Source organism: Marmota marmota, unplaced genomic scaffold (genome assembly GCF_001458135.2).
Source record: "Marmota marmota marmota unplaced genomic scaffold, marMar, whole genome shotgun sequence".
Lineage (NCBI taxonomy): Eukaryota > Metazoa > Chordata > Mammalia > Rodentia > Sciuridae > Marmota > Marmota marmota.
Window position 1 is genome coordinate 10,559,352 of NW_026000019.1, and position 14,916 is coordinate 10,574,267.

The window sequence follows — 14,916 nt, forward strand, 5'->3', positions numbered from 1 at the left end:
TAATGACCTCCATTTTCCTCCTTGTTGCTACAAACAAACATCATTTCTGTTTTCTTTTTTCTTTCTTCTCCTCTAAAGAGTCAAATTACAAATGTTAGTCAGCTTGTTAGTGTCCCACAGATACCTTTATTTTATTTAGCCTTTTATATATCTGTGCATAAGCTTCATTTTAGATAGTCTCTATTGCTAATTGTTCAAGTTTATTTATCTTTTTATATCATGTCTATTGTGTATTTAATCTCTTTATCAAAGGAATTTTCATTTCAGATAAAAGTGCTCTTTAGTTTCTCTTTATATTTTCCTTTCTCTCATTACATTCATATTTTCCTTTCAATAACTGATCACATCAAGTGTATACATAATACCTATTTTCATGCCTTTACTAATCCCATTACCTCTGTCATCTTGGAGTTTGTGCCAATGACTGAGTTTTCTTTGCCTATGGGTCACATATTCCTTACTTTTACATGTCTGGTAATTTTTTATCAGATACCAAACATTTTGAATTTGGCAGTAAGTGGTAGATTTTGTTTAATTCCTTTTAAAAATGCTGGCCATTGTTCTGACAGGTAATTAAGTCTCTTGTGGATTACTTTGATTCTTTTGATGCTTATTTTAAAGCTTTTTAGTGTATGTCTGGATTATCCTTTACTTAGGGCTATTTTAGCCGCACCACTAACAGTTGAGTCTTACAAGGTTTCTAATGAGTGTTCCATGTGTGGAATGAGGTCTCTCTTCTCTGGCTGGTAAAAACTCAAATTATTTCTGGCCCTGTGTGATTTCTGAGAATTGTTCAGCTTGCAGATACCTAATAACTTTTCTTTACCAAGAATTTCACCCTGCACTTTTGCAGATTTCTACTTGGCCAAGACTCATGGTGACCCATCCTGGAGCTCTTTCTTAGACGAACACCCTCCTTCCACTCTGCCTCCCAAATTCTAGCTGCCACAGCTCACCTGAATTCTAACCTCTGTCTTCACAACTCAGTACAACACAGCTTTCTATTTAGTTCCCACTCCCTGCACCATCGTCTAAAAATTACTTAGAGAGTAAAAAAGGACCAGGATGATCACTGGTTTGGTTCTTATCGCTTGTTTCACTTCTCAGGAATGAAAGTCTTACATTAGTTGCTGTCTGATGCCTGAAAACATATATTTTATTTTATTATTTCTAAGGATTGTTTGGTTCGTTAGTTTCGGTGGGATATTAAGTGGGGATCCTACTCTCCCTCATGGCTAGAAATGATTACATGTAGTTGTTTTTAAACAAATTTTTAGTTGTTGCTGAATCCATATTTATTTTTATGTGGTGTTAAGAATCGAACCCAGTGCCTCACACATGCTAGGCAAGCACTCTACCACTGAGCCACAACCCCAGCCCTATGTCATTGTTTTTACTTAAAAACAAAAACAAAAAAGCACTACATTTTAAGTACCTATTATTCATATAGTAACTTTATATAGCATAAGACAATTCCAAAAATACAACTGCTAACAAGCAAATCAAATGAAGAATGATATAAATCGCCTAACATTTTAAGAAATTATAAATATCTTTGAACAGGTAATAATTGAGGGGTTAGTACTTTATTCTCAAAAAGTAACGAAAGCCTGTCAAGCAATCTAAGACTCATTAGTGAATGAATAATATAGTAACTACTTTTAAGGACATATGTAGGTTTTTCAGCACTCCATCTGAGACTATTCAACTACCTAAATTTTTGCTCTTGGGAAATTTTTCTGGCCACCAGTCTGAATTTTCCTAATATCTTATTATTCTTGGTCACTCCTCCTTGTGCCATGCCAAACAACTTCTACTTTGGGCTGTTTAAACTTCTTTAGAACACAAAGATGATTTTTATACTAGAGTACTTAATGTAAGATTCTATATGATCATGGATGTCTTTCTGAAAAACAAAGACTTCTCCAAACCTCAAAGTTCATAATGATCAAGAAAAAAAATCTTTGTTGCACTAAATATCTCTTAATTTTTACTGGAGACTGAAACTCTTTCCAATTCTCTATGCCCCACACTCTCAACAGAACTATCCCCATGACCATGATACAACTAGTAGCAGCTTACACCTAGGCTAAACTATAATTTATGGTTTACAATTCTGGCTGCTTAGAATAAATTTTTAGACATGTTAGAGAGTTTGTAGGATTCTTTATTAGATATTAGAGAGTTTTGCAGTATCCAGACCAACGCATAAAGAAATATTTAAAGAGGGAAAATAGCTAAGTGACTATGACTATGTGACTAGTGACTATGCACCAAACTTGTCTTACTTTTCATGCAAATATTAAGATACTGACTCATAAGCATAAAGACTGGAATGCTCCTGACCTTGTAACTAAGGATTGGGACAAAAGTAGTGTCTTGACAAATTGCTAGCCAGTAGTTCCATAGTTGGCACAAGCTATACTTTCCATTGGCTTTGTTCAATACCCTTGCCAGATGACCTTCCTCATACTCAATGAGCTCCTTCCAATGCTGCAGGCTACTTGGTGCTTAGCAGAGCTAGCATGATCTGAAACTATTTTGTACATTTGCTAATTCCCTTATTTTTATTGTTTTCCTCAGTAGTATGTTAACAATGAGAGCACAATCTTTCTCAGTCATAACTAGAACCCAAGTACACAGCTACTCCTTCAGCTTCCTGAAATTTTATTTCACTTTTGCTATGGAATTTTATCTTAATGCAAAATAGTTTTAAATTTGAAAGTATCATATATAAATCAAAAGTTACTTTTTAAATATTGTGACTATAGGTCTCTAAGTTAAATAATATTTTATGAGCTGTATTCTCAATTATCAGTACTTAATTGATCAAAAAACATAAATACAATTTTTATAAATAAATGCTAAACACAGAAAGTAACATTCTTATTAGAAATGTACTTCTTAATGAAGTAGATGGAGAAAGCCTGGTTAATATCTTCAATATGAGTGACATCAATATTTTTAAAACACTGTCTCATTTGGTGCTCTACAGAATTTATACTTGGACCAATAAATTATATAAGATTCAGGCCAAATAAGCAGTAGATCTTTCTTTGTAAAGTGGGGAAGGATCAATTATGAAGTGGGAGGTGAAAAAAATAACTAATAAAACTCATTAGCTATTAGATGTTCTTTAATCAGTTTTAGGAAAGAATAATATAAAAATTAAAGAAAACTGACTATCTTTAAATCCTCTGTCTATAACCCCTACCCCTTGAAATATCATCACACACCCCAAGGGCACATACACTCTGGTCAGAAGACCTCTAAAGTACAGTGAACTGCCTGCCATGAATCAATGCCCATGGTACGCAATGGATAATAACTTACATGCTACAGAATCAAAGAACTCCTAGACTTGACTTTGCAAATATGAAGTGTAGCACAAGAAAAGGGTTTCTGCATTAACCAAGACTTCTGCTGCATGCAGGAAAAGAACTACCTGCATTCACATGAAACATTTTCTTTGAAAGAGCAATATAAAGCCATGAAATTCTAGAGCAAAAAAATGTCTTGGGGGCTGGGGTTGTGGCTCAGCGATAGAGCGAACGCTCGCCTAGCACATGCAAGGCCCTGGGTTCAATTCTCAGCACCACATACAAATAAATAAATAAAACAAAGGTATTGTGTCCAACTACAACCAAAAAATAAATATTAAACAAAAAAAGGATGTCTTGGGTCTCAATTAATTCCCTCATTTTGCAGATGAGAAAATAACCCCAGCAGTTAATAGGAAGCCAGTACCAGAATTCGAGCCTGATTCTTTATCCAGAATATGATAGAAACTTAGGAAAGCTTTGATTTGTGTTCCTCCATCCTTCGTATAATCAGTGCTGGGACGTGGGCTTTCTGGTCAGGAACTATTCTTCCCAGTGTCCTAGCAGTTAGGTACAGCCATGTGACAGTTCTAGGCAAAAGAACGTAACAGAAATTACATGGGTCATTCCTAGCCTACCTCATAAAATTCTCCCACCTGGCACTTCTCTGTGTTCTTTTTCTCCTGCCACCTGGCTGACACAGAGACAACTTCTAAGGGTGACCTCAGAAACTGCACATTGAAAAGGAGAGAGCCTCTTTCAGCTGGGGACCCTGCTGACCTGATACTTGTCCGGCACTTTATTATGAGTAAGAAATAAACCTAAATTATGCTTGAGTTAGTTTAAAATTTACAGTCCACTTGCTATAACAGTTTGTATTATCTAATACACAGGGTTTTTTTTAACAACATAAAAAGACCCTTTATTTTGCTCTGATCTCTTGAGTCACTTCAATCCTTCTTAAAGTATGAAAAAATAATAGTTTTAGTGTATTGTAATGGTTTAACTTTATATGTGCACTTGATTGGGCTAAGGGAAATCCAGATTGTTAGTTTAACATTATTCTGGGCATGTCTATAAGACTATTTCTAGACCAGAATGACACTAGGATTGGTAGAATGAGTAAAGCAGACTACCCTCTCCAATGTGGGAGGGCCTCATGTAATCCACTGAAGGTCTGAATAGAACAAAAAGTCAAACTGAGAATTCCCCTACTTCTCTCTCCCTCTCTTCCCCGCTTCCTCCCTATCTCCAAGCTGAACATTGATCTCCTGCCTTCAAATTGTCCTCATGCTAGGACTTACACTATCAGCTCTCTTGGTTCTCTATCTTGCCAACTGCAGTTCCTGAGACTTTATAGCCACCATAACCACATGAGCAACCCCTTGTAATCTCTCCCCATACCCTGCCTTTCTCTTTGTATGTATGTGTATTCTTTCCCCCAACTCCTCTCCATCGTTCTCCTGAGAATCCAGATTAATATGTATCTGGAGATAACAATCTGGTCTATGAGCTAGAAGTTGCTTGGACTAATTGGTAAAATGGTAGATTCTTACCTTCTAGGTGTTATAATATAAAAATAAAATGGCTATAGTATCTGTTGCCTAATTATTTAAGCTGCCACTGATAGCACTGCATTCTGAGCAATAAGCCTTATATCTAAAAGAAACAACTTTTGTTATCTCTGGCGGTCCTCCTGGAAGACAGATATATGAAAATCTATATATCTATCAATTCATAACACAAGAAGTGGGGAGAGATGATTGGATTAAATTTGCCAAGCTAAACATCAGTAAAAAGAATAGGATTGTATACAAAGTCTCCAGAATTTGGGAACCTGGAGGAAATCTCAGAGATCATCCAAACACTTTCTTTTCACAGTGAGGCCCAGAGGGAGAAATTGGGAGATAACTGTTGGATAAGGTCAACTGAGGCTCAAATGCAGTTCAAATGTCAGTTAGCTGTATAGCCTTAACTTAAACAAGTTCCCTAACTGTTCCTAAATCTTAGTTTCCTCATTCTTAAAATAAGAATAACCACACTCACTAGCAGAGATGATATTAGAGTTAAACAAGATTTTATTTATATATATATATATATATATATATATATATATCAGGATAATGGCTCAATAAATGTTAATTTCTTTCCTGCACAAAATCAGCATCAGAAACCAGGCTTCCTAGGCACCCAGTCCAAGCCTTTCCATCTGTACCACCTCCTCCAAATTCCAGTTCCCAGCCTTTCAGCAGTGGGTGTTAAGTACTTGCCAAGACTCACTGGTGATGGCCCTTGAAGTTCTATCAGAAGGCCAAGGGGCTGGTGCAGTGCAAATATAAAAACTAGAAACATCTGTACTCTTCTTTCTGATTTCAATCATTTTTTCTATAGTTATTTTTTTTAATTAAAAGATACTTATTCCCTGTGGCTTGCTATGGCATAATTGTAGAGAAAATGCACTTTGAGTCAGAGGGCTTAATTCTTGACTCCAGTTCTTAGACTTCTTTGTTCTGTGCTCTTCAGGGCTTTGGTAAAAGGCCCAGAGGGCTTAAATTATATAATGAAGCTAAGATTATTATTGACTCAAAATTTTACTTGTTCACTAAATGTCTCATCAAAAACATCAACTTTCCATAATCCTGGAGCAAGATTCTTATTCCTGTGATTTTGTGGCACTGAGTTTTCTGTGTATGCTGGAAAGGCTGGGGTAGACGGGATAGGTTCTCTTTCTGATCTCTTATGCTAAATTAATTCTGAGTTTTAAAAGAATGAGATAGACCACGTGGCCAAAAAAGAAAAGAAATAGCATATCGTCATCCGAAAACTGAAATGCCTTGCTCTCAGGCATGGATTGAAATGTGACTCAGATGAAAAAAAAACTGGTCATTGAGTTAAGTTAACATCACAGGGGACATGTGCATAAAATTTTTTAAAAATGAAACAAGAAAATAAATGTCTGCCCAAAAAGAGGAATAATCCTCCACCCATAATATTCATTCATTTAAGAAATATTTTTGGAAAGGGAGAAAAACCTTTGGATAGTGATTTCACAGATCACTGTGGTAGAGACAAACTCCAAATTCCTTATGGCTTAAGGAATAAGAATTTGGGAACCTGGAGGGAATCTCAAATATAATACCCATACAAGTGACCCCAAAAGATAGGATGAGGCCAAGACCCTGAAACCATGTAGGTTATATGCCCATTTTTGGATCAGATCATTCATTAAATAAATGTTTATTGAACATATGCTCAGATCTAGGGCCTGGGGATATAAGTAAATAAAATGTGCAAAATCATGACATCATCTACTCAGACTGGTATAAGAAAATCATAAACAGGTGGCTTAAAAACAACAGATATTTATTTTTCACAGTTCTGGAAGCTGGGAAGTCCAAAATCAAGATACACTTGATGTCTGGTGAGAACACAGTTTCCAGTTCACAAAAGTTTCCTTCTCAAAGTGTCCTCACATAGTAGAGGGAAGAGGGGCCTGTTTTTTAAGGGATGTATCCCATTCCTGAGGACCCTGCCCTCAGGAGTAACCACCTCCTCCAAGGCCCCACCTCCAAATGCTATCACATTCAGGATAAAGTTTCAACATATGAATTTTCAAAAATTCAATCTAAGGCATGTGGAAATCATATTCCATGTGGCTAATTTACTTCTTATCCTGGAATTTGAAAGATACGTTTTAGCCAAAAAGATCATTTGAAAAAAAAAAAAAACGCAAAACAAAATGGGGTTTAGACTCCTGGATTTTAAAGAAAAATGGCAATGTAGCTTATTTTACAAGTCACCATCCCACTGTTATTCAATCATCAAAAGCAAAGGATGAACAGGCAAGTCCCAACTAAGCTGTGGACTATTCAGTGCCAACTGATAAAAACTACCTCCTGACAGTTTCATAAGTCTTAGAACCTGAAGTCTTTAATAATTTTGCAGTGGCAAAACTAAAGTTGAACAGGGACTTCCTAACCTCTTATAAAACTTTTTTAAATAAGAATGTCACAAAACATTTCTTTATTTTAGACCAGAACACTTGACTTTCACAATTCCATTCTACTATAGAAACTGAAATTAAAATCCATATTGAACCATCTTCAATTGCCTTAATACCAGCCACGCTTCACAGCCATGAAGACATAAACAAAATTATTAATCATTTATTTTTGTTTGCTTTCTTATACAACAAAACAAATCATCCTTAGGGAGAAAAAAAAATACTTGCTTAATACTAAGCCTCAGAAACCTAAGAAAATGTGGCCCACTGACAATCACAAAATGAGTGAATAGGAATTGTTTGCATGAATGTGTACATACACACACACACATGCACACACACACATTTATTCACTCAAGCACACATGGGGAGTCCAAAGTAACAGTATTAAATCACCAGCAGGAGTTATTGCAGCTGAACTAAAAATGAACTGCTTACACCCAAGGCTGTCCCCTGACCACTGACATCTCCCTCCCATTAGAGCTGACAATGGCAGGCTGTCAAGTGAATACTTCAACAGCCTCCTCCCGCTGTCTCCGGCCTCGCACTGCAGCTTTACAAAGATAAAATAATAACTACACGTCAATCAGCCCTTCTTAAACTAGCTCTGTGTAATGTCTGTCAAGGTCCCTCCCAGGGCAGTTCCTGCCAGGAAATTACTACTGCCCAAGGAATGGCCCACAGTTCAAGCATAGCCCCTCACTGGGTCCCTTGGTAAGTATTTTTTTCATTTCCGTGGCTCTTCAATTTTGGAAAATACTTTATGATCATTTTAATTACCCAATTTAGGGTACTTTAATCCTCAGAACAACCTTGCCAAGTAAACCTCTACTGCTATGTTAGTTTTATAGATGAGAATACTGAGAGACTTACTCAGGACCACACAGAACTTTGCATTTAGCTAACAGACTAACCATTTAGTTCTAGGGTAGATAAAGTGACTTTAATTAGTATCTATTTGCTATCTGAACTGTCATCATAGGTGTTAATTGTGAATACATCTGCCATCCTCTGTGCACATTGAGATGGTGGAGACTGGCAGGGTTATCTGGCATGACACCCTAGGGCAAAGGTCTACATGGCTGTTGAATCCACTGAGCACCAAAGGTTCAACTGAACACATAGCAGAATTCCCCAGATGATTAAAGCAGGATGTGTAGTAGATTCCCCTGGGATGCTTGCCAAGGGTAAACCTCAAGGCCTTAGACATTCATCTTCACCCCATTCACCTTAGTGACCATAAGAGAGGGTTGAGGTACCCAGCAAGAGTTGGCTGTGATATTTCTGTCACCCACAAATATACTCCCTATATACCCATTAAGTGCAATGAGGGTGGAGGAGTTGGAGAGCTCCCAGAAAACTGCTCACTGAAGCTGGGAGTGACTGCAGGCTGTGTGGACAGAGGCTGACCGAACAGTATCTAGGGAATAGATGCAGGGGTTTGTGGAATCTGAAAGTTTTAGAGCCCAGGGTCTGTTTCCCACTGAAGAGATTGGCTGAAGCCAAAACAAGAGTAGAGTGCAAAGTAAGGGCAGAAAACCACTATGGGATGTCTGTGTTTCCTAGGATCTGAGTAGAATCCGCAAAGAGTTAATTCAGACTTGAGATATTTGAGTAGACCTGTCTAAGAGGGCTGACTCACTAAGAGGTGGTGGGGTCAATTATGCTCTTGGGGCAGGAGCTTAGGATAAAATCAAAGAAAGAGTAAAGAGAAGGCAGAAGTACAGCCCAGAGAGAAGACATGTGTTAGCATGTCACATAGAGAGCATCAAGGATACGCAGCACCCAGATGAGCAACAGCATTTCAGCCCTTTCCTCCTAGTCACCCACTCCCACCACTTCTCCAATCCTGCTGGAAGAGACCCAGAAGACAGCAGATGGAAAAAAGAAAGAGCAAGGGCCCTATTCTAGTCATGCCTGAGGGAGTTCAAGCATAATCACCTCCTGACACTGGCTCCCACATCTCTATCCTCACCCTCCTCCTGAGACTACACTGAGTCCAAGGAACCATCACAGATCTTGGCCTGAATGGCCACTGAGAGAGAAGGTGGCTCTCAGCGAGTGAGATGGGCTTCTGGGGAGGGAGGGAAGAAGTGGATGAGCTCCCTTGGCACCTGGGCCCAGGGTGCCTGCGATACAAACTGGACCACCTGCTGAGCCACGACAAGTGAGCACATTGCCACAGAGAAGTAAGAAGGGTGACTGTCCTCTTACTGCCCTATGGCAGCAGGAGCTGCACGTGGGCCTGGAGCAGAGTGAGCTATGGCTGAGCTTCAAGATGATCATGACCAAGAACAGAAAGCAGATGTCCCTGGTGCTGGATGCCAATGCCAAATATTCTGCCCTGCTGGATTTTGGGGTGGCAGACAACCACTGCTAGAAATGCAAAAATGGGAAATGTGTGCCAGAGGGTTAGCTTGAGCTGCAGGCTCCCAGCTGTGTAAACATCTGCCCTGCCTCACCCAGCTTCAGGGGTTACTAGGTGAAAACATCTGCCTCCTTCAGCAAAGTCAAGCTCATCAACAAGCTCCATCCAAGAACCAGATCATTCTGAACTCCTTAATAAGCATGAGCTTCAAATTCATATATAGTGAGAGTCAGGAGTCCATAATATACAATTCCCAGCCACTGGTTTCCATAGAACCAGTATATATCTGTGGGAGCTTAATGGAATGAGATCACAGCTCTTAAAATTAAATACAGTCCATTTGCAAAGTTTTTCTTGATGCAAAGGAAAGAAGCAATTACAAAGATACGATGGAAGAACCTCAAGACAGACAGAAATATGGGTACCAAGGAGGGTGGCTCACTCCTGGAATCAGTACCCATTCTCAGTTTAGAGGCTCCCTCTCCTTCCCTCCACACAGGTTATGAAAGGCACCCTGCCCTGAGGTACCAGCATTCAATCTCTTAACCCAGCCTTGTGCTCTTGGCAACAGTTCCCCAACAGACTCTGACAATTCATCTGCATGTTTATCCATGATCTCATTCTTTAACAATTGGTTCAGCCTGGGAATGCCTACTCAAACCAGCATTGCTTTAAGGCTGTTTCCCCATGATTTGCTTAAGATTCTTGAAAATTGCCTTCCATCTTCCTGAGACATAGGAAGACTTCATGTGAGACCCATATTGATAGTACTCCATGGATGCGCCCAGAAAAACACTACAAAGTTGAATCCAACCCATGCTTCCATCACGGGCTTTGTATACAGCATATAGCTCTGTCTGAAGGGGCTGCCATGGTTATAGACATTCCGGTAAGCCAGTACAATGCCTCCGCCCAAGCTCTCCTGATAACTGTTTAGCCATCTTCCATGGAACTAAGACCCTTGTCTTCAAAGATGCAACAGCCTTTCTGTTGTTCATTCAGTTGATCCACTATATAGACATGGGTCTCGTGGGTCAAGGGAAGGAAATAAAACCTTATTAACTTCATTTTAAAATAAGAGGAGAAAAATATATATTGTTTTCTATCAGAATTCCATCACTATTATCCTCTTTCCTATCTGCAGTAACAGTGTTGTCCTGAGTCATTTATGTGCTACAGGTGAATTCAAGTATTCAAGCAATATAGTTGACATAATTCACCATGATTCACAGTTAAAAAAAAAAAAAAAAGAAGAAGTTTGCCAGATTCCAGAAACTTTTTTGTTTGCTTGCTTTGTATACAGTATATAGATGATTTTGGTATACCAGAATTTGAAAACTCCAATGGTCCTATTTTAGTGAAGTAAAAGGTAAACCTGAAGTCTCTTGTCTTCAAGTAGTTTTAAGACCATTTTGTGGCAAGTAACATAGTTTTGAGTTGAGCTGTTAAGGACAGAATAAAATCATAGTTGAGGACAGAAGCTTTTTGTTGAATTAGAAAACTGGCTGTTCTACCCACGAAAATGTGTTCAAGTACATGTAACATCTCTTATGTTGATAAATCAATGACTGTTCTACACCATTCTTTTGACAAAGCAGCTGAAGACAATGTGCAGAGCATTTTCTGCAAAATAAAGGCACTATGAAAAATAATAACAAAAAATAAAACTTTAGAAAAGAAAAGACAAATGGAAGAGTAAGAGTCTAACATCAGGAAAGCAGAGTAGTGGGTTTGGGGGAAAGCTGTTCCCTATTTCAACTCCCAATGAATACTGTCCATTTTGAAAAACTTGGTTGCCCAAACAATTAAGATAGATCTTCAAGCCTTTCCTGATGGATCATGCCCCTTTCTACTCTGCCTCTCCTTTCCTCCAAACACATGAATGGGGTGAGGAAATAAGGTAGGAAAATACTGCATATCTCCTATTCTCTCAGGAACTTCCGGTCAGCACCTCAAAAACAAATGTCATCTTAGTTCATTTCATGTTGTTCTAACAGTGTACCTCAAACTGGGTCACTTATAAACAACAGAAGTTTATTTGAGTCATTGTTCTGGAGGCTGGAAAGTCCAGTATTGAAGAACTACCTCTGGCAGGGGCCTTCTTGCTAATGTCATCCTATGGTGGAAGGCAGAAGGACAGGAGAGCACAGTACAGGAAAGAACAAGGAGGCTGAACTCCCTTTTCAACAACCCACTCTCCTGATATGTGTGTTATCTTACTCTGTGATAAGGACATTAATCTATTCATGAGGACAGAGTACTACTGACCTAATTGCATCTTTTTAGGCTCCACCTCAGAACACTGACTTGGGGATTAAATTTTCAACACATGATCTTTGAGGAAAACATTCAAACCATATCAAGATTCAGACTAATATCCAGGTGACCTCTAAGGTCAGTACCAGGGAAGCTCTAATACTAATTACTTTAAGGCTGTTTCCCCATGAGTTGCTTAAGATTCTTGAAAACTGCCTTCCATTTCCTGAGACATAGGAAGACTTCATGTGAGACCCATATTGATAATACTCCATGGATGCTCCCAGAAAAACACTACAAAGTTGAATCCAACCCAAATGCTTCCATCATGGGCTGAACCCAGTGGTACTAACTCCACATAGGTACCATCATAGGCTTGCAGCTCCTTTCTCTCATAAAAGCACTTACCATAATTGAAGTGGTTAGTGGTCCAGTTTGGTTTATCATGGGACTTAAATGAGTAGGTAATTGCTTTGTTCAGGTCTCAACAGGTTGCAGGTAGGAGTGGGAAGAGGTGTTTGAATTTAGAATTAGTCTAGCCACAGTCACTGAGAGAAGTGGTACATTCCCACACAATAAGGGAAAGCTCAGTTTGGAAAGCAAAGTACCACAGTCAACAAATAATTGTCCAAACAGCAAGACAGATGAGATGAGGACTCACTCACTGTTCAGGAGATCAGAAATGCAGACGTAAGTTTCAAGGAGTCTGTCAACAGCTGGTGGATCTCAGACTTCAAGTTGGAATTTGGGGCATATCTCTAGGTCCTGGGAAAAGGAAGAGTAAGAAAAAGGAAGCAGATGTTGAGTGGGCAGGTAAATGAGAACCAAGACAGCTGAAAGACCTGTTACAAATAATACAGTACAAAGGCTGCATACTAGAACGAAGCAAGGATTCAAATTCTCAAACCAGGGCTGAAGGATAGAGGCAGCCAGCATCAGCAAGGGAAATAAATCAGAGGAAGCTGGAACATATGATCAGTGGCTCTAGCTGGGGAGAGGAGGGTTCCCAGAATTGGGAAACTAGGTTGGACCTAACACAATTTATCAGACTGTCCCAGAATCTATAGATGAAAATATTAAAATAGAGGAATTATAGTCCATCACTTGCTCCACTCTGAATTAAATAAGTTGGTTATCTATATAGAGAGATGGACTCGCTGGAATCCTCCTCGGAGGACTTTGTAACATGGGCATAGAGATGAAAGATAGAATTAAAGTCCAAGTCCGTTACCTGGAGCAATTTTTAATAGATTCTGATGCAGGACTATAGATGGAGCTAAGTAGAATTTCAATGATGCTTAATCAGTCTGGACTAATAGTGAAACTTTAAAAACATCATTCGGGAAAAGTTTTATCAATACATGTGAGGGAAACACACTGGGTAAACACTATTAAATCCTTAGCTACAGACCCTGCAGTAAGTCTGTTAGATGACCAAGCTGCCTTACTCTCAAAAATGCTGGTACCATGTCAGATATTATAGCTCACAGTATCCAAAATAGACACCTAACACATGTGATAAATAATATGGCTAAAATCTTTAAAATTCAACTAAATGAGACTATGGATATTATAGTTCTTTCTATGGTCCATTTTTATACAATTTGTTCCTATAGTCAAACATAAAGTTTATGGCCTTAAAAAACATTCAAGACATGCATCAAAAAAGAAGAAAGTATTTAAGTGACTTTGAGCATATTATTAAGTAACTCAACCAAAATGTGATCAAATCTGCAAATAGTGACTCAGACATAGCCAGAACAATGACAGGATCTATAAAGAAAACAATTGAAAAAAGTGTTCAAGCATTCCTTATAACTTCAGAGACAAGTACTAGCTGATAAGAAGATGGCATAATCTTCCAGAACAATGTTGGATAATGTTATATAAAGCATTAACTATATGAGGGTACTGTCTTTAAGTTGTAGCATTTCAAAATAATTTGCATTAATTTTGACAGTGAGATCCAGAGTTTACTTTTCATATCAAAGTATTTTTGTTCCAAGGCAAGGCACTGATACAAGAATTTTAGATTAAATGATTTTTGTTTTGTCTTGCCAAAGATTGAGTTTACTCCAACATAGCCTGATTGCTCTAGGTTACATATTAAAAAATCAGTGTATAGAAAAACAGAAATCATTCCCTGTTTCTAAATGGGAAGGTGACTCAGGAACATAGTCTAAGCAAGAAAAAGTGTATAATTCAGATATTTTTAACAATCAGACACCACCACCATTTCTAGACTGGAGAACTAAAAGGAGAAGGGGGTGTTATGGTATTACCAGAATACAGAGGCTGGGGCTAGGCCCACCCCCTGGTAAATGTTAAGCAAAATGGCTCTCCATTGGGGGAAAGCTTGGTTTGTAACATTTGTAATTTCTGAGGTGTAGATATTCCCATCAAGGTCTAGTTTAAGTTATCAGTGTGGTATCACTAGATGTGAAATTAGAGAAATAAAAATAAATTTATCCCTTGTGAACTGGTGGGAGCTGGCCCCAGAACTCTAGGCTGGAATCACTTGATAGAAGTAGACTCTGCTGCTGACAGTCAGCTGGCAGAAGCCTGGGCAAGTCCCAGGCTTCTCCCTGCCTCACTGATAGCCACTAGTGCCTCCTACTAGCCCAGCCAATGTCCACAGAAGGATGCTCACACATGAGAACCACAATCTGCAGGGGTTAGCCCCCTACAAAATAGAGTAGAGGGGGAGAGGAGCCAATGAATCTGGGGTACCTGCACTCTGGCTGATACTATATTATGCTCAATTTGATTAATTCAGCAATGATAGCATTGAAATGCATAGCATGCAGATGAAGAATCAGCATGCAGAGCTGGGGTTGTGGCTCAAGTGGTACAGTGCCTGCCTAGCATGTGCGAGGCCCTGGGTTAGATCCTCAGCACCACATAAAAACAAAAAATAAAGGTACTATGTCCAACTACAACCAAAAAATAAATATTTTTTTAAAAAAATC

At 38.7% G+C, this 14,916-nt stretch overlaps 1 protein-coding gene across 6 annotated transcripts in view; it reads right to left on the bottom strand.

Moving 5' to 3' along the window:
- Rgl1 (ral guanine nucleotide dissociation stimulator like 1) overlaps positions 1–14,916 on the bottom strand; it is a 245,024-nt gene that overhangs the window by 166,399 nt on the left and 63,709 nt on the right. For 2 of the 6 annotated variants that reach the window (XM_048809850.1, XM_048809847.1), the window contains exon 2: positions 12,609–12,712. The exons of 2 other annotated variants lie outside the window; for them this stretch is intronic. The gene's annotated coding sequence lies outside the window, so the exon portion shown is untranslated. Of the gene's footprint in view, positions 1–3,747; positions 3,766–12,608; positions 12,713–14,916 lie in introns of those variants that run through there. 2 more of the 6 variants (XM_048809848.1, XM_048809849.1) reach the window with 2 other exon arrangements.